The 18,994-nt window shown below is 37.2% G+C and overlaps 1 long non-coding RNA gene across 1 annotated transcript in view; it reads left to right on the plus strand.

The window, feature by feature from the left end:
- The first annotated feature begins 996 nt into the window (after window positions 1-996).
- LOC140321777 (uncharacterized) overlaps window positions 997-18,994 on the plus strand; it is a 108,961-nt gene continuing 90,963 nt past the window's right edge. Inside the window, exon 1 of the long non-coding RNA XR_011919011.1 lies at window positions 997-1,155. This is a non-coding gene — a long non-coding RNA (uncharacterized lncRNA). The remainder of the gene's footprint in view (window positions 1,156-18,994) is intronic.

The following is an 18,994-nucleotide window of genomic DNA, read 5'->3' on the forward strand; positions in this document are numbered from 1 at the left end:
TAAGTTATCAGATCAACCTGTCAAGATAAATATTTGCAAAATATGTTTCATAGGGGGAGACATAGTTAGACAAACATGAGATATCTACAGTGTTGGCGGGTTAATGTAACATCAAATATCCTCAGGTTGCCAACAGTGTATGTAGCCATCTACATGTCTCTGTATCTCAACCACAGCATGTTTTTGGAAGATATGAATCTACTTTTTGTGTATAACCAATAAATTGTCATCCCTGATATTCATAAACACAACAGTTATGGATGAGCACCTAGTATTACTGTCTCTTCCTATTCTATGATAAATACCTTCAGCTTCACTTTTCTGAAAGTTTGCTGTGTATCATTAATATGCCCATAAAGTTGCTTCTTGTAAAGCGAGCAGGAAAAATATATATAAATACAGCTACAAACAGTTCAGCCAAAGGTGTATTGATTGCAGAAATTACTTACAGTGTGGCCACACCAGGCGGATCAACATTTGCCAATTGTTTTCAAGTGTGGTTATATCTGAGTGTAGAGAAAAAAAAGTTATGCTTACAGCAGCCGACGCAGCAGATATGCTTTCTATGCATTTGTGCATTAAAGCTTATCAATTATTTCTAGCTGCTTGTCATCTTCTGATAATAGAGGCCTGGTCAAGAATAGTAATTACTGCTTCACCTTTTAGCTCTGATTCAGCCACTATTCCTGGTGCAGTATTACCCAAAGCATCTCCTCTCTCCCTGTACACAGGACCAAAAGTGCAGGCACATCATTTATTGATAAGACAAAAAGAATGTAATGAAATTATCAATGTTCTTGAATTAATTATGAACATGATTAAGAAAGCTAAAATCTCAGGAGCCAGGATCTCATTACCCATTCAGTCTTAGGGATTGCTTTCATTCAGCAAGGCAAAAAGGCTTTGAGCAGCCCCACAATTGCTTTTCTCTCATTTATTTGTACTGGTCTGAGGCTTTGCTTGTTTTCTTTTTTGTTCTTATTCTGACATATTTTATCAGTTTTACAGTTACATGGTGTTTTTTTATAAGCTTGCACGGGGCAGGAAAGAGCCCATGGGGCCTAGCAATACACATGTCTACAAGCTGCCAAGATGCTTTTTCTCTGTGTATTCTCCCGAATGCAATCTTCTGGACCTTCCAGATGAACTTCAAAGGTAAGTCAGACATTGTACAGAAAACTTGGTTTAGATTTATGTCTTCAGCTGCTAGAGTGCTGCCTCACTGGCACTTGGTTAACGGGGTTAATGACATCATTATCACTCTGCATACAATCACTATGAAGCCTGCTGTACAGTACAAGACCTTTTTGTTTCAATATGAGGATTTCTCAGGCAATTGTTGGAAAAGTTCAATAATCTCTGTTATGAATTTACCAAGGTATAAAATAATTATATTATACAAGCCGGCAAGAAAAGTTTTTGTGTTTTAAAATCTATATTGTATGTGCCGATATAGAATAAAATCAGCATTGTTATGATTGGATTTTTGCTTTTATTTTGCCCATGTTTTTATTCAGTTTGCTTCTCTTGCGTCTGCTGAGAATATTGTACATGGGGTGCCTACATTTCTGCTTTGTTGTAGGAAAATTAGCATAAAATAGTATCTTTCATTATGTTTCCAGGGCCTCACTAAATTACTTTTTTAATATCTGGTCAAAGATGAATGTTTATTATACGTTGTGCTAATAAGGGGGGAAAAAATTCATTATGTCTCCTAGCCAGCCTCTTTTTACCTAAATGAGCCAGTTCATGGGAACCTTTGAAGCAAGATCATAAAATGGTTTTGTAGTGATAGTCTAATCATGTATTATTATTACAAACAGTGAAAAGAAATATAAACATGTTTCAGTGTTTCCTTTGAAATTCTAAAGAATTTTATAGGAAAGCATACATGCTTATGTGCAGGCATGTATTAATATTACCCAGATTGTTCTGACACATCGGCAAAATGACAAATAATCAGAGTTCATATGCACTAATCTATTCTATCTATATTGATAATATAAATATCATTCATCAATGATATCATAATCATCTCAAGAAAAGATTTTTCGCATACCAAACCTCTGTTATATATCTGCTATGTTTGATGCTTTTTTTATTCACTTATTTTGATTTTAATTGCTGTTCCTTGGTTAGATTATATTAGCAGAGCTGCGAGCAAGCTGATTTGATTGCACTTACACCCATTATTTATTTTGCTTTCCATGAGGGCCTAAATGTGCTGTAATAAATGACTGGAGCATGGATCTCTGGAGACAACAGAATCCTTTCAGGTTACTGAATAACACGAATTTGTCAGTAGTTCAGACAGGCATGCCATGCTCTAGGATATTTGTGAAGTGTTCTCCTGCTTTAAAGGTTGTACAGGGCCAGTTCAAATCTGGCTCAGGTCCTACATTTATTAAACAAGGAAATGTAATAGGGCACCTGGAGCCCTGTCAAGTTACTATTATTGTTTTTTTATGTTAGTTTTAAAACAGAATTACAACAATGTGCAGACTGGTGTACATGATTTGTTTTGTAATGGCAAGAACTGAAGAGTCTTCAAATTTTAGGATATATGTATAAGATTGAAACTTCTGGTGGGGCAGAAGAAGGCAAATTAGGTTTTGTTTTTGTGCTAATTATTCAAAAAACAATTTGCAAATGTCAGAACTTCTATATAGTAAATTAATTCAGTGATATTAAAAGCAGTGTTGAAACATGAAAACATGCATTACACACATATATATATATATATATATATATATATATATATATATATATATATACACATACACTTTATTTCCACCTTTTTTGGTTAACATGCTTTATGAAACTAATATCTGTATTGATATAAAGCTACCAAAGATGCAGTAACATTGATGCAAAAAAAAAGTTGCATTGCTATCTGAGGTTTTTCATTGGTCAGTCCGTGTGAATTTCATAGGATGTACTACCAACCCCATCCCCCCCCCAACATTTTTTTTTTTTTTTGCTTATTTTGAGTAAACAGTTTGTTGATTGTCATGTTTGAACTAGTTAAACAAGCTCTGTATCATTATATCGGATGTCTTAAGAACAGTAGTGTAACGCTAAATTAAACATTACAATACCCATAGAACTACAGAATGTGATTAATAATACATAAATATTGCCTCCATGGACATAATGAGGATCAATCATATACTGTACTGTTTCTTTGAATTGTAACATATGCCTTTCTACCATGCCAGCAGGAACATGTACATTGTACAAAGCTGTGCCTCATCATAAAATGTAATTTACTGCCACTTTGTCCTACAAAAACATCCATATCATTAATAGTGCACTTGCAAATTTTTTTATTTTTTAAGATCTGCAAATAGGTAAAACAAAAAATAAAAATCACATTGTGCTAAATTTAGCAGTCATAGTGCACTATGTTATGATCTCTAAAATCATATAGCAATATAATAAAGATGTTTGATTGAAATGTGTATATATATATATATATATATATATATATATAATCACACTCACAACTGACAGTAGGAGTAAAAGCTAAAAATTGCACACACATATCAACAGAATATAACGTTTTTGTTCCAACTAATATACAGCATTTACAGTATTATACAGTAAACTTTAAACAAAAAGCATGCATCTTTACAAGGGAGCTACTTTAATAATGACAACTTAACAAAACAACACAAAAGTCCATACAAAACAAATACCAATTACATAAAAGGAGTTAACATTTTTTTTTTGTGGTATGCCACTGTTCAAATGTCCTGCTTAACAGTCCTGCTGCTGCTTTTAAATAGAAGGAGCTGATTTTATCCTCCACAGGCGAACATCCAAAAAATAAAAATGTATATTTACTGACACACACAAGACTGTGCTGGTACAATGGCTGTGAAAGCAACGTGCAACCATAAAGGGTTAATCAAATTTGCTACTTTGGATTGATTGAAATCAGTAATGGATATTCTCATAAAGCTTCTGTTACTAGATATTACACAGCTATCTCTACCCAATGACAGCCCAGCAAGGAGAAGTGCTTACCACAGAGGATGTTCCTAAAGGACAGATATTGTTTCCTGGACCTCAGGGAGTAAAAAGCTATACTGCTGGATCAGGAACTTTTACTAACAGCAAGTAAATTCAGGCCTTATCGAGTTACAGCACTCATGTTTTATTATTCTCATTAGAGATTTAAGGACTAATTCTAGTTGTTAGCGCTTAACAGTTTAATGTTTTCCATAGACAAAAATTAAGATTCTTCTGGGGGATTATTTTACTTTCTTAAACTTGCAAAATATACTGCGCTAATATAGGCTGATGTAATTGATTACTCATTTAATATAATTTTTAGACTAGAATAGTAAAGCATTTAAGCATAGTTTAAATATTTTAAACTCAATCATTCCAAGGCAATGGAAATGTTTAATTATGTGACATTTCATAATAATGTTCTGGGCATTAGTGTTTGAAACTTAATGTTCTGATATCTATATTGACCCATTTCTGAATACAGTATATATTTAAGTTTCTTAATTTGATTTCAGACTTTAATTGTACATAAATAGGCTTACCCCACAGTACAATAGCCGTGGAGGTATAGGAGCCAAAAGCACATTTGTTGACTTGCAAACCCAAAAACACTTCCAGCATCGGTAAACTTGGTCTTCAGTCTGCATACATGGATTTACTGTACAATTGTATTAAATGCATCTAGAGGATCAAGATGGAACACTTATCTGGTCCCCTGCCATTTATAGTTCACCTAATACATATTAGTGCACTCAGTGTTGTGATGTTTCCATTAACCAGACTGCAGAGCATCATGGATGCAGTTGCCTGGGAGTTTGACTTTTGATGGACTGCAAACCAATACATATGGATTCAGTATTTATGGGAGGTTGCTGAATGGTCCTTTTAATGGTCAAGAAAAAGGAAACCTCTGAGTAAGATAAGAGCAGTGTATTATATAATAGGCCATTTTGGGCCTATTTCCAGGTCATATGTAGCTGGGTGAAGACATTGAGTTTTGTTTTTTACCCATTTTTTCCACCCACGAGTGCAAAGTTAAAAACAGGAAAAAGAATATAAATAATAAATTGATAAATATATATATATATATATATATATATATATATAATTTTCTTTCTTTCTTCCTTTCTTTTCCACAAAGTCTGCTTTTTTCTGTTTTTAACACACCATTTGGTGCTTATCAAGACTAAAATTCAGGGTATTTCTAATAGCCGATAAGTTGAAAGTTGTGAATGGTATTTCATATTTTATTATAATATACTTTATATTTCTATATAATATCTCCCATTTCCCCCTATCCCAAAAATTTGAATAAAAAGATTGAAATATAGAACATATTTGAAAATGCCCTTACCAAAATTTATTTGCAAAAGGACTATGAGTAATTGTAGCATAGATCTTATTAACCGCTATTACCATTCATCATCATCATTATTATTATTATTATTATTAGTAATAATAATAAACATTAATTTCACAATATGTCATTCATCTCTTTTAGACTAAGAAAAGTTGGGTTTACCAGTAGGCAATGCTACTTCCAAATCTGGAGTTTTGCATCCTGGTACTCCGCACGACACTAGCCCACTGATTGCTTACATCTGTTATATAAATGATGGCATTCTTCCAAACAATGCAGCATGTAATGTATATTGGGATTTTCATTACATCACTAATTGCACCGCTCATACGGAAACTATGTATTAAAAATTTGTCTTTCCCATTTTACCTGAATCATCCATAATGGCCAGTGTGATGGACTTATGAAGTTTGGTATATAAACAGCAAATCTTGCTGTGACATAAACTGCAGAGAACTGAATCATTCGTATCTTCCTCAGCCTATAGAAATTTATTTGCACTTGTCAGAAGAGATGCACCAAGCCTCTATTTGTGCTTGTGTCTGATATTGATACTATAAATGAGTCTCAGTTTGTCATAATTACCCAATATTTACATATTTTTCAGTTCAGTAAGGCTCATCGAAGATAATGCTTTTTTCACAGTTTTGTTTTGCCATTTGGAGTTACTATGTGCCTGCTGTATAAAAAAAAATTTACTCTTTCCTCTCTCTATGTTACCCCCATTCCTCTTCCACCCCAACCACTGCCACACACCCATCCCATCACTAGGCTCCCACATTTAACCCCCTCCACCAATGCCACTGCTATCAAAGGCGTGGATATTGGGGACTTTGTGTGCCCAACCTCTATTTCTAGAGTACAGTTCAGACATCAGGGGTCTACTTACACCTATGTGTATGCTGTTATTAGAGAGCCTCTCAGCCGCTAATTACAACAATGAATATGAAAATTTAAAGAAAAATGCTCAGCTTGATCTTTACTTTGCCACTACGCATTCCTTCAGTCCTCCACTTTGCATTTGACACTTCTGAGAGTGTTGGAACTCTTTCCCCCCTCACTCTTGCTTCAAAGCACATCCATACTTACACCTTTATTTCTGCTATCCACATCTTACTCACTTAAATAATTGTTTAACATTATTTTTAGTATTCTCTCCAACCTGACCCCTTCAACCTGAAAGATTTACAGCATTTAAAGCAAATTTACTTTTCATATAAGTGAATGCAGATTTGCCCCCTAGTGGAAGGACCTTACATCTAAGGTGGGCAGCACAAATTTAGGAGGTGTCCGATTATGTTCAGATTGATGTCAGAGCTGTTACCCTAGGTAGCACAGGATAATATTAGGGAACTACTTAGAAAAAGAAGTAGTGAACATGTGAGAGTTGTCCACTATGACCATTTCATTCTGAAGAAAATTAAACAAACTGTCTAATAGGTCATTCATGCCAAGAAATCACTTTTTTTTCTGCTTCTTTATAATGTAAAAAAGGTAATTTTTAATGTGTGTTTATTTTACCAATACCTGTATTTAATCCATTTACACAAATACAGCACAAATGCAGTGCTATGGCTTTATTATTTGACATGTTTTGTCGTTGTATCTTTTATTGTGATTAGATTTTTTTTTCTGTGAAGGCAAGGGCATTTACTATGTTACATCTATGTGAAACACTAGAAGTAACTGCCAAGCACAAGTGCCACTGCAGAATAGAAATGTCTGTTTTAGAGAACATCTGCCTTCTAGGCTGGGAAAGTATATATCAGTCATTGACGTTTGCTGTTTCCTCATGTCCTCTTGCACATGTTGAAATATTAAGTTACATCTATATTGGTTAACATCTCAGTACTTAGAACAGGCATATAGCTGTATTTCCAATTTATTTTTGGCAAATAGACCTTTCCAGTAGATTCTCTCTGTGTGCATTTATGGAGGCTACATTAAACATTATTATTCTGTACTTATAGAGAACATGATCCTAATTGCAAAACACAAAAACACAGAGTTTACTCAATTATATGATAGAGTTTAAAGCTCCCTAATATAGAAAATAAATTTATTATGAAGAGGTCCCAGTAGAAATCTTGGAATGCTTGCATGTAGCTATTCTGTGCCCAAAATGCTGTTCAATAGGCTTTCCAAGGCACCCAGGTAACAGCTGGTGCAGGCCATGTGCCAGGCTTGACAGCCCATATGCTCTCTTTAGTGCTGTAATTATCTCTACACACAACTCTGATAACCCTGTCTACTGGGTCCAGTTTCACTAGGTTGAATTGACTCTGTGGCTTAGTTAGGAAGTTCCTCTGGCATTGTAAGAACTTCATCAAGAGTTAGAATATTGTGTCAGGATTCAAAAACCAATATGTCTGCTAGTTCCAGGACAGGTGCTTTATTAACCCATAGAGGACGAAGGTTTTTAACTCTGAACATAACTATAGCACGTTAAACAGGGTCAGATTCTTCTCATTCTTTTTATGCAGCGCAGCCTACAGGACCAGAAACGTTATATGAATAAGCATTGTCTTTATTATTATGAATATTAGGAAAGTCAATAAAAATGTTCACCTTAGACTTTAATATTTGGCTGTCTGGCCAGATTGTGTTTAACTCCAGGCGGAAATGATAGACACATATTAATGAAGCTCTGTAATTGTTAATACATCATGCATGCTGTATTAGTACCCAAAAATGACTAGAACAGCTCCTCGCAATACTCTGCACAGCAGATTATGGATTGGAAAAGGAAGAAGCAGCACAAATAGCTAGTCAATTGTGTTGTGATGTTCACGTACTAGCAAGAAACATTCTGATAGAGGAGAGAACAGAGTGACTAAAAGATGAGCAGATCAGTGTGTTTTTTTTCCTTTCTCTGCTTAGACACTGGCAGGGGGTGGGAAGGAGTTCTTTAGCCTAGCTAGGGGTAATAAAAACCAGCCCCCAACCCTGCCAGACAGGGCTTTGTAAGAAAAAGTGGTGAACATTTTAAAGCTGTACAGAAGTGCATGCAATTATGCTGATGTCTGTAAGAAGAATCTGTTCCTTCATAAAGATTTGCATGCAAACAGAAAAAAAATCCTGGGGTCATTTAATGCTCATAAAGTGACTGCATTATTCTCCACGGCATTGAAAACCTTACTCCAAATATACAATATAATGAATATGCGAATATGAAAGGTGGGATTTTGCATAGAATGACATGTCACATTGCAAAGTTATAAAATGAATATGTGCCTTGCCCATACAAGTCAATACAAAAGGTTCTTATTTTTACTCCCCTACTGCACCATTTAGCTGGTGAAAACAAAGAGGAGTTCCGGCCTCAGCTCCAAATAGCAAAATAAAGCTTAAACATGACTAAGAACTCTCTGCCTCCATGTGACAGGGATCAGCCAATTCCTAAGCACTAATATTATCACATAAGGAAAAGGATTAATAACGAGTGCTGTGCTCCTCTATAGATAGAAGTACCTCATTTACAAAACTCAGGTTCACTTCAAATTGAACATTTTTTTTAAAACTTCACGCTTAGAATACAATAAAATCTGAATACAAAAGCTGCAGTCTCCAACTCTTTAAAAACCACAGGCAATATCTTTAGGAAAACTGATGCTAGTAGTGACAATCCTAACGTGTTAAACAGTGATTACCCTAGGTACATGTGAAAGTATTTAGGCTAAATAAATAAATATGTATATAAATATATATATATATATATATGTATATATATATATATATTTTTTTTTTTTTTTTTTAACAAACTTTGCTGTAAATATTGTAATTTGATAGTCAGATACTTATGTGAATAGTCTTTGTTTATCAAGTGTGCTTTATGATTCCAATTAGTAGGTTTGCAATTAGCATTAGGAACTGTGGGTTTGACCTAAGGGTGAACTAAGAAATGGTGTGCCCCTCAAGACTAAAAGCTCAACTGATGAATCCATGAACAATATGTCACAGTAATATTGTATTGTGGGAATGGACAAGTAAATGTTATGTATACATGGTACATGCTTAGTGAAGCAGGTGGACCTTGGAACAGCAATGCTCAATGCTTACAGGCTCCAGCTTTTTATACCTAACTGATCAGGTTAATAAAAATAACCACTATTTCTAAGATGCAATCGTTGTAGCTATTCCTTTATACACCTAAATATTTATGTCTAAAGTTTCTTTGGCAACAAACACAAAGAATCTGTATGACATGAAAGATTAGTGTTCTTGTAACATAAAAAATAACATAGCTATTAGCATGCATTTAACTAGGAGTTGTTTTGGACAAAAAACAAAACATAATTGTTGCTATTTGAATATAAGGAAGTGGAAAAGTGCATTAGTTGATGTTGGTACATTCTTTTTTCCTGCTCCACTGTATTATTTCAAAGTACAGGAGGTGATGTTGTATTCCTCAGTGTGTTGTTCAAAGTCAGGAGCAGCGATATTTAGCACATGCTTGGACAGTCGTGTTTGAAATCCATGTCTTCTCTCTCTAGTGTTTTGATGTGCCTTTAGGGGATGCTTGGCTGTTTGTAGTTTGTTTTCTTTTGTTTAAGGTTTCAGCTACTGCATTGACTAATGATTATATAGCAGTAAACTCTCCTCCCTGCTAAATTCAGAGGTAATGCCTCAAAAGCATTTCTCCCTTGTGTGTCATAAAACAATAAAAGAAGTAGACAGCCTCCTTTGAGTGAAGATAATCCTTTGTTTAAAGAGAAGAAAAGGGGGCCTGTAGCTGATCCCAGCATTTTCAATTCAAATGGAAAATTGATCTAATTAAATCCACATATTCAGAATAGTGTTCAAGGATACTGGAGTGGCAAACGTTCATTCATAATTTTTGGGTAGGGTGAATTACCATTGATAATAATAAACAGTACACAACATTTTAGTGAGTCTTGGTTTATTCAATGATTTTGACATGATTTTTTTGGCTTGGGTTCTAATCATTTTTTTGCATTAGTAATTTATATAGATCAATTCATACTGAGCATGGTTTTTCCTCGTTTAGAAATTGGACACCATGTAGAGGTAGATAATTTGCTTGTTCAAACCCCAAGGCATATTATACCGCTCTAATCATTTTATCACATTGTTTTTTGTTGCTTGTAGTTAAGATGAAGCTTAGATTGCTAATGTACCTTTTTTTGGGTGTTAGGCACCTTTGGAGGGGTGGGGGGGGGGGGTGTTTGGTAAAAACTAGGATGCTCTGGATTTTTATTTTCTCTTGGGAGTGTTGGTTGGCTACCTTCTGCTGCTGGGAAAAAGCCTGGCTCTAGTGAGGTGGAAACCAAACTCTAACCAGATATATTTGTTCATTGACACTGGGTGAGTTTGGCACATATTTAGGAGGGAGTTCAGAAACAAATATAAAGCTGGAAAATGGGAAGTTCCAGGTTCCTCCACCATAGAGGGACTGAAGCCTAGGTGAGCAGGGGTGGACGGTCCTGGAGCCTCTTAGCACATCTTGGCCAGGGCCCTAATTTTAGATTTCTGGGGAGTAAGTGAGAGCCCTCCTGTAGTTCTTGAGTGATACTGGGGAGAAGCACCTGTAGATGGTATCAGTAGGGAGATGTTAGTTTGACAGGAATATGTGTGTTGTTGTTTTGGGCATGTCGCCACAAGGGTGGTGTACTCCAGACGAGGGAGTTACTTCCTATCATTTCTTCCTCTCATTGCTGAATCTCAGAAAATGCTGGTTGACTTGCTTTTATTAAATCCTCTTAATTTATTGGGCCTGATTTATGAAAGCTCTCCAAGGCTGGAGTGGATACACTTTTATCAGTGAAACTAGGTGATCCCGAAAACCTGGAATAGATTTCTTCAAAGTCATTTGCTATTTGCTACTTGTTTTGAATCCTGGACCAGATCCATTCCAGGTTTGCTGGATCACCTCTATTCACTGATGAAAGTGTATCATCTCCAGCCTTGGAGAGTTTTATTAAATCAGGCCTATAATTTGAAATCATCATCTCACCCAGTAACACTACCATTTTCAGAAGGTAGCTTGTATCTCCTAAGAAAGGTTTACAAATATCAATACTTTTTTTATTAACTAACATTGAACAAGAATGAAGATAAGAAATTAAGAAAATGATTTATAGAGGGGCTATGCATTGGATTGGCTATGCATTGAAACTTATTATTTCTTTTAAAGTAATTGCTACTCTTTAAAAGCATATGGTTACTAAAATAGAAAATCAGTTACTTGATTCTAGGGATGAGAACATTTCCTCAAACTTGCGATAGTTTCACAAAATTTCGGCAAACCGATTTCGCAAAACTATCGGAAGATCGAGAAAATTTTAACAGGGGGATTCACAGGGGATTCACAGGATTCCCTGTGAATCCTCCTGTTTGCGATCCCCGGGGCACTAGAGGTTAATTAACCTAAAGTGCCGGGGATCACACACTGTTCTCAATGAATGTGGCCACGGCCGCATTCATTGAGAAGATCCCCGGGCACTAGAGGTTTTTTAACCTCTAGTGCCCGGGAATAGCAGTGGAACTGCAGAAGAACTCTGAATAGAGAAACTCCATTGAGAGTTCTTCTGCAGTTCCACTGTGATCCCCGGGCACTAGAGGTTAATTAACTTCTACTGCCCTAGGATCACAGTGGATTCTCAGAGCTGCAATCATTCTTGCAGCCCTGGCAATCCTGTTTGCGATCTCCGGCAATAGAGGTTAAATGGGGACAAGTATCCCCATTCAAAACTTCTAGTGCTCCCCGATAGGCTGAAGAAAGCTTTAGGGGAGTTTCTGCTTGAAAATAATATTATAAGTGATAGTCAGCATGGCGTCAAGAAAGACCGAAGTTGTCAAACAGATTTACTCTCTTTTTATGAGGAAGTAAGTAAACAGGTAGACAGTGGAAAAGCAGTTGATATAGTGTACTTGGACTTTGCTAAAGCATTTGACACTGTACCCCACAGATGGGTAATATGCAAGTTAGGGTCAATAATTTTAGAAAAATCAATCTGTAAATGGATGGAAAACAGGCTTAAAGATCACATTCAGAGAGTTGCAATTAATGATTCATATTCTGAATGGTCCAAGGTTATTAGTGGTGTACCCCAGGGTTCAGTGTTGGGACCTATACTGTTTAACATATTTATAAATGATATAGAGTTTGGGATTAAAAGTACCATTTCTGTGTTTGCAGATGACACCAAACTATGTAATGGAATTATGTCCATACAGGATGTCTATAATATACAAGCAGACCTGGTTGCACTGTTTGATTTTGATTGGGCAGCCAAGTGGCACATGACATTTAATATAGATAAATGAAAAGTTATGCATTTGGGGGCTAACAACATGCATCCTACATCCTAGAGGAATAGACTGCAGAGATGGAGACATAATTGTGCCCCTGTACAAAGCATTGGTCAGACCACATCTGGAATATGCAGTCCAGTTTTGGGCACCAGTTAACAAAAAGGACATTGTGGAATTGGAGAGAGTGCAGAGAAGGGCAACTAAATTAAAGGAATGGAGGAGCTCAGCTATGAGGAGAGATTAGCTGAACTGAATCTATTCTCCCTTGAGAAGAGGCGTTTAAGGTGGGATATGATCACCCTGTATAAATATATAAATGGTCCATATAGAGAACTCTCTTCCCCATTATTCACTTTGAGATCATTACAAAGAACAAATGGGTACTCTTTGTGCCTGTAGGAAAAGAAGTTTAAGCTCCGGATAAGGAAGGGGTTCTTCACTGTAAGGTTTGTGAAAATGTGGAATCGGCTCTCTCAGGAAGTAGTTTCAGCAACTACTAAAGAATGCTTTAAGAAAAAGCTGGATGTTTTTCCAGAAGCACAGAATATAACTGGGTATTAAGGATTTAAAGTAAAAATAACAGTGACTGTTGATCCAGGGAACATCTGATTGCCTCATGAAGCAATTTCCCTGCTGAAGCAAATTGTACCAGGTTTTTTTTGCCTTCCTCTGGAACAGCTATGTCTTTTAGGGTTTTATATCTGGGATATGTTTATTTCCCTAGTGGTTGAACTTGATGAACGTATGTCTTTTTCAACCTAACCTACTATGTAACTATTTAATACTCAATGGATATTGAATATGGTACGTTTAAAGTACTGATCACCACCTTACAAAATTGCCCAAATGTGGTGATTGGTGAGGGGTGAACTCCCAGCACCCCAGTGCTGTCTGCTTGAGCTTATTTGCTGTGAACCCATTTAGCGTACCCTGGAGCAGGATACAATGGGAACCATTGCTAAGGCAATGGGATGACAGTACAGGTAGACCCCGGGTTAAGAACATCCGACATACGAACTACTCCTAGATATGAACGGGGGATTTTCCACTCGCTTGTGTGCAGAACAGAGACTTGAATGGGGGGGGGGGGGGTTTGCATGACTTGCAGAAGAAATCTTTTGCTAAACAGAGCTAAACCTACCTCCATCAAATGGTTGCACAGTTATTTTGGTTGTAGTGGATCGTTTGTCCAAAATGGCTCATTTTATTCCGTTGAAAGGGCTTCCTGCAGCTCCAGCCTTGGCTAAAATCTTCCACCAGGAAGTGTTCCGCCTCCATTGTCTTCTCTGCAGCATAGTCTCAGATCGAGGAGTTCAGTTCACTTCAGTTCTCTTCTGCCTATCATCCACAGTTCAATAGTCAGACTGAAACAATATCCATCCCTATGTATCAGCCAGGCAGTACAATTGGAGTGAATTACTTACCTGGGCTGAGTTTGCCCATAACAACCGGGTCAGTGAATCTACAGGTTTCAGCCCTTTCTTCCTGACCTATGGGTGTCACCCCAGAGTACCTCCTACTATTCCTTCTGGTTCAGAAGTTCCGGCTGCTTCCATGAAATCTGGGAGGACACTCAGAGAGTGTTGCATAAATCCTCTCTTTGCCACAAGAAATGAGCAGATAAAAAGGGGAGCTTTGCCCCTAGATTTGCACCAGGAGAAATGGTCTGGTTGTCCACCTAGCATATATGTCTTTGGGTCCCATCTCCCAAACTTGCTCCCCATTTTATTGGACCCTTCTCTGTTTTGCAAACTGCAATGTCTGGTCCATTGGAAATGCTATGGTCCAGAAGAACGATCTTGGGTATCTCATGCAGATCTTCATGCCCCACTGCTAGTGAAGTACTTTCATAGGCGGTTATCCAGGAAACCAGGGGGGATCCCTTCCGAGGAGGGGCCCTAGGAGAGGGGGTACTGTCACAGATCAGCAGCACAGCTGATCTGGTACTTGTTGTTCACCAGATATATGTCAGATTAGCAGCAGTTTGTCCCCTTACCTTCCTTCAGGCTGCTCTGTTCAGGCCTTGGAGGTATAGGCGTCTCCGGAGTTTTCTAGCTGATTTATATGCACCTGCTCATTCAGTCCCAGCCCAGCCTGTCTGTTAGCCTCACTATATAAGCTGTGTTCAGACTAACACTCCTTGCCTTTGCAATAGGTATGTTTACCTGAGGCTCCAGCTTGTGTCTGTTTCTAAGTGCTGATTCCCTGGTTCTTACCCTGGCTTGTTTGACTTCGATTGTTCACCGCCTGCCCTGACTTGGTCCTGCTCTGGTTTTCGAGATTACCTATCGATTTGGTACTACGCTTCCATCTACAGTCATCTGCCGTCTGCATGGGTGTGTCTGGAGGCCGCAACCTGGGCGCCGTCCGCAGCAAAGTTCATCACTGCTTGCAGGGTGCTCTGGTGAACTTAGACTCTGCGCCTCATACCTCCGCCAAGCGTGCAGATTGCACAGAGGGTCCACTTCCCCATACTTGTGGCAAAACCGTGACACAAACATCTGTCCTAATTGCATTTTGTATAGTAATGTACATGTTCCAACTTACATACAAATAAATATAGGAGGGTCCTGGTGGCTATTGTTTCCAGTCCCCATATTCCCTTGATTCAAGTTTCCATTGTTAAATATTTATATTAAGTATATATATTTGATGTCTGTATATTCCCTGTTAAATCATTCATTTTTAGGGTACCTATTTGAACTAATTTAACACATAAACAGACTTACAAATACATCAAATACTAACAAACAAATACTACAGAATGTCACAGTATTTTGTAACTGCAGACAACTGTAATATTACAGATATAAGGCCAACTTATGAGCTGTGCATAGTAAAGTACAGAAGATCAGGGTTCATCCTCTCTCCTCTAGCTGAAACTATACCTGTCACACCTGCTAGGGAAGACTAGTAAAGCAGACTGAAACAATATGCAGAATTTACTTTTTACATTCATGCTGCCACTGCCAATAACTGTTAACGGTGCACATATGATAAGACACTAGCTCCACAGAAAGAGAGTTCATGTGTAAGAACTGACTTTGTACTTTAACCTTTAACTGGCAGTTCAAATACAGAGTATTGCTTAATGCTTTTTCTGAAAATAAAAATGTAATGCTGTATCACCAAATTTAGAATATTTTGTTTTTAACATTTTCAAGTTCATAAACTGGTGTTTTACTTCTGTTTTGTGACACTTGTATGCTGATTTGTTTTACAAATAAACATTCAATACAAGGAGTTTCTATAACTTTTCCTATAGAGCATGCTGGGCTTTCTGAGGAAATTGCAGCATTACTTGTTGACTACCTCCATATGACTAAAGGTTTAGTTATATGGACAACTCTCTACAGCTCCACTGGCTTTTATTGAGTCAGTAAAAGTGAGGGTACCCTTTAAATAATTGTGGAACCCTTAAAGCTTTGGGGTTTTCGATCAGTACATATCTCCCAAGAAACACTGGCAGAGTGCTTTTATGTGTGGAATGTGCTTTCCTTAAGGAACTGTACCGTGATCCACTGAAACTGCCCTCGTATGCAAACATGCACAAAATGATTCTCAACTGCAACTATTCAGGTTGGGAGTGCAGTTGAACAGTTGAATATTATGGTAAAGTGAATGTTGCACTTACAAAGCATTCCAAACTGAAAGAAGGACTTGCCAAGAGTTGATACCACCAAAATATATACATATAAAACTCCTTAAACAAGAATACATTTTTCAAAGGGAAGGCTTGCATCAAATTTAAAGCAGTAGTTTAAACTGAAAATAAGGTCCTATCAATATACAGTAAATATCAATATGTCCACCAAAAAAACTCTAAAATACCCCCAAATAGTTACCCCAAATAGGTAGCAAACAGAAAAAAAGTTTTTTTTAATAGATCCTAATCTTCCATATTTAGTTTGTCATCGTTCCCTATTTTTTACCTACAGCAAAGTCTGATAATAATACTGAGTGGCCAGCTTATCCAAAACCTGCTTATCGGGCTTTTTAACTAAAATCTTATATAGGTTTAGGAACACAAGTAGAATTTATTTTTTCCCGTGGTCATTTCAAGGTGAAAGTGTTTTACATTTCTCTTTGAGCCATTTTTGAAAATGTTCTGTAAGGCCCTGGTCAGTACCAGTATTCACCAGACACCAGTCCCCCAATCTAACGGCGCAGTGTTCACCTTTAGCAAGCCCCCCCTCAGCTCGGGAGACTGGTTGGTCTCCCAGCACACAGTTGCCCCCAGGACTTGGGGTGGATGGTGTCTGGAAATGGGTCGGCAGCAGACCAGGAGCCCACAGATAAACAGTACAAGAATTACCAGGTAATCAAGAAAACAAGCCAAAGTCAAACACAGGAGATCAGTCCCTAAAACGTGGTACAAGGGAGGGGCCACAAGCAGAGTTGGGGTCACAGGCAGAATTCGGTCCCGGCTGAGTACAAATGATGAGTCAGGGAAGTAGTTCTAGTAGTTGCTTTAGGCATTATTTAGGGTTATTTGAGATACTTTTTTTTTTTTTGAACATTATTTAAAATTTTAAAAACAAGGTACAATAAAAATAGGGGAAGGGATGCAAAATATCGCCGGATCGGAATTAAATCACATAAACAGGCACATATTGACATAACATCCATAATAATATTCCAATCATGTTAGTGCAAAGTTGTAACAACAATAATACACTACAAATTAAAAAGTCCAAGTAAAAATAAACAGGAAAATCAACTGTAATTAAATAGCAAAACAAAATGGTATACGGGGGGGTTGGGACACAAAGGGAAGGGGGCAGGGGAGAGAGTAAGAGGAAAAGTACACCGGATGAGGGGTCTCTCCTAAAGGAAAAACTATAAGTATGAGAACCAAACTTAGAATTCAGTTAGAGGAAGCAAGGTCTCAGTATTCGGTAGTAAGCATAAATTGTGCCTGACCGGTATTAGGAAGATAAACGGCAGCTAAAGTAACTGCAGAGCCTTCTAAAGACCCCTTAGCAAAAAGAAACCTGCCGTCTGGGCAACTTTGTTGATCCTTGAGATGCCATGTAACAGAGGAGGCTATCAAGATACTGAACCCTTTAGATTTAGATGCATCGGTATAGCTATGGTATGCTATCGGATACCTCTTATTGCCTAATCTTGGAACCCTGTCTGCCCGGAAGTGGGTTTCCTGTATGAAAGCTACTTGTGCCTTCACCTGGTATAATTCTGCCAAAATGGAAGAGCGTTTTTCAGGGGTATTCAACCCTTTAACATTTTACGTAACTACTTTGACCGTACCCATTGTGGTAAAATAAGGGCGACTTTTCCAAGTATCCCAGTAATAGTGGTGTTCTCAAGGGCTGAAGGTAAGATCACAGGGGTGGGTCAGACAAGGGGGGGGGGGATAGACAGGGGGATGGAACAATGTGTAGAACAAAAAGACAAACAATCAATACAAAAAAAAAAATAAACAATAAGCGCAGATCAGCTGCGCTAATTCCCTTGGAGGGGGTAGCTCAGGTGGTCAGGTCTATCGCTATACGCCAATGAAAGTATTGGATGATATAGCAAATGTAAGCTGTACGGGGGGGGGTACAAGTATACATCCTCAATCTCCAAAAGCAAATCATTATCAAAAATAATAATAACAGTATATTTGAGATACGTTTTATCTACTTCACAATCACTTTCTACCATGAACTAACCTTCCAGTACCATTATGGCTGAAAGTTAAGAAATCTATTTCCTTCTGTAGTCTATAAAGTGTTATACAAGATTATAACTATAATTACACATTGAGTATTTAGCTTCAAGCCTTGTTACAGATATGTAAATGTATATCTATTTGCTCCTCATTAACCTACATTTCACTGCCTTAATCCTTCAAATTTGTAAATCTTTAAGAATCTATAAAACACCTTATAAACTCGATAAGCATTGTGTTATGCTGCTCAAACTATGCAAACTATAACGCAACAACAATGTCTATATTGTTAAATAGAGCCAAAGTTCATTAACGGATCAACAAAAACATCATCCAGGATGCAACAATCTTCACGTTGGCCTAAATTATTAAGCCCATTTCTTATGGGCCCAGGTTGTCCCGGGTAATTACTCTATTTTATTTTATGTTATAGTATACGTTGTCTAACAGTTGCAGCAATACATAAAAAAATAAAAATAAAGTATACAATTATAGATCTCTGTTTATGGTTCTGATTGTTAATGACAGAGCAGTATTTGCTGCATGAAAATGTTTCCACTAATTTGTTTGATATTGTCTTAGACAGGTTTCATTTCTGTTACAGGAATATTTATCATGTATGGAATACTGGTATGTCTTTCCCAAAGGTACACAAAAAGTTCAAAATG

Source organism: Pyxicephalus adspersus, chromosome 1 (genome assembly GCF_032062135.1).
Source record: "Pyxicephalus adspersus chromosome 1, UCB_Pads_2.0, whole genome shotgun sequence".
NCBI lineage: Eukaryota > Metazoa > Chordata > Amphibia > Anura > Pyxicephalidae > Pyxicephalus > Pyxicephalus adspersus.